The sequence below is a fragment of the Electrona antarctica genome, assembly GCF_951216825.1.
Source record: "Electrona antarctica genome assembly, chromosome: 11".
NCBI classification, from domain to species: Eukaryota; Metazoa; Chordata; class Actinopteri; order Myctophiformes; family Myctophidae; genus Electrona; species Electrona antarctica.
The window spans coordinates 8,250,820-8,252,626 of record NC_136792.1 but is presented as its reverse complement, the minus strand read 5'-3'; positions in this window follow the sequence as shown (position 1 = coordinate 8,252,626).

Below are 1,807 nucleotides of genomic sequence, written 5' to 3'. Positions count from 1 at the left end.
CACACACACACACACACACACACACACACACACACACACACACACACAGGGAGATTAAGCCCTGACCCGGACATATTCAAATTTAGTCCACACTCTGTGAGCATAATGTAGGAACCTGTTTCTCCATCCATACTTTATTATATAAACACTAAAGTTTAAACAGAGTGAGTTGGGACATGTGTTCTTCTGGGCGTTGTGACGTTGTCCTTTATATGAACTCAAATGTCTGTTGCAGTGTGAGGTAAGGTTTAACATAAAGGATAATGAGTTCCCCCCACCGACACACTCTTGACATTACAACACTCACTAAACTCAGTTGCTCCACTTACACAAGTCGGGCAGTAGGTGGCAGTGTGGTCACAAGCAACAGGAACTTAGAAAGAGTAGTTTTCTCACATTACATGGTATAGTGTCACCGTCTGTCTTTCGCGAGCGACGGAGGTTAGATTGCAAATACTAATGTATTCGCTGCGCAAAGACTCTTCACTCTTATCATCATACATCATGACTTTCCGTGCTCAGACAATCAAATCATCACAAATTTGGTACACACAAACACAACGCTGGGCATAGGAGGGGCCCTCAAAGCTCCCCACAAAAATAAAAGTTTAAAAACTTATAATACAAATAGAATTTAAAATGTAGAAATTCAGGTTATTCAGCAGATCTGCTCTTATCCAGAGTGACTTCCAATAAACAAGGGCATTAATAACATAAATAAAATGCAATGAGAGAACAGTGTATTGACTCAAGAAACTATGATAACAGGTAAACAATTAACCTACAATGCATCAAAACAACATGATGATATCTAAACAGTCCATTGTACATTGAACCAGTTAAGTGGCCTTGAGGTCCGCCCTGAGCCTGGGAGGTTGGGGTTGGATTCCTCGGCCAGGTCATACCAGAGGACATGGGACCCTGTGGCTGCCTGCTTGGCACTCTGCAAGTCTTACTTCATTGAAACTAGCATCCGTTGTTGGTAAAAAGGGGCACAGAGAGAGTTGAGTTCTAGGGGTTGAGGTGGAGTCTGAAAACAGGTAATGATAACAGGTAAACAATTAACCTACAATGCATCAAAACAACATGATGATATCTAAACAGTCCATTGTACATTGAACCAGTTAAGTGGCCTTGAGGTCCGCCCTGAGCCTGGGAGGTTGGGGTTGGATTCCTGGGCCAGGTCATGCCAGAGAACATGGGACCCTGTGGCTGCCTGCTTGGCACTCTGCAAGTCTTACTTCATTGAAACTAGCATCCGTTGTTGGCAAAAAGGGGCACAGAGAGAGTTGAGTTCTAGGGGTTGAGGTGGAGTCTGAAAAGGTCTTTTTGGAAAATTGGAACTGCCGGTACCGCCGTACCTTGGGTATACCGGGATAGGACATGATGTTTTCCACAGAACCGCGACCCTACCCTTTAACCCATTCTGGGCGGGAACCCGTATTGGTGTTTTACCCTTTCTGGACCGGAACCCCCTTTGGGGTTCTGTACGTACACGTAGCCTACGTAGGCTACAGTATACAGTATACACTCTTACCTGTACTTGTTTTGTTTTTCATGCTTACTGCAGGAGTTTCTCCAAGAGGTGCAGTAAATCAATCAATCAGTCAGTCAGTCAGTCAGTCAGTCAGTCAGTCAGTCAGTCAGTCTGTCTGTCTGTCTGTCTGTCTGTCTGTCCACCCAGCCAGCCATCCATCCATCGTGATCAGTTTAACTGCTGGCCACCACAGACAGCAGGTGATTATTAGATCAACAGATCAGCTTTATAGTATCTCTTGGAATTATATCTTTGGCAAAGGCTCATGGT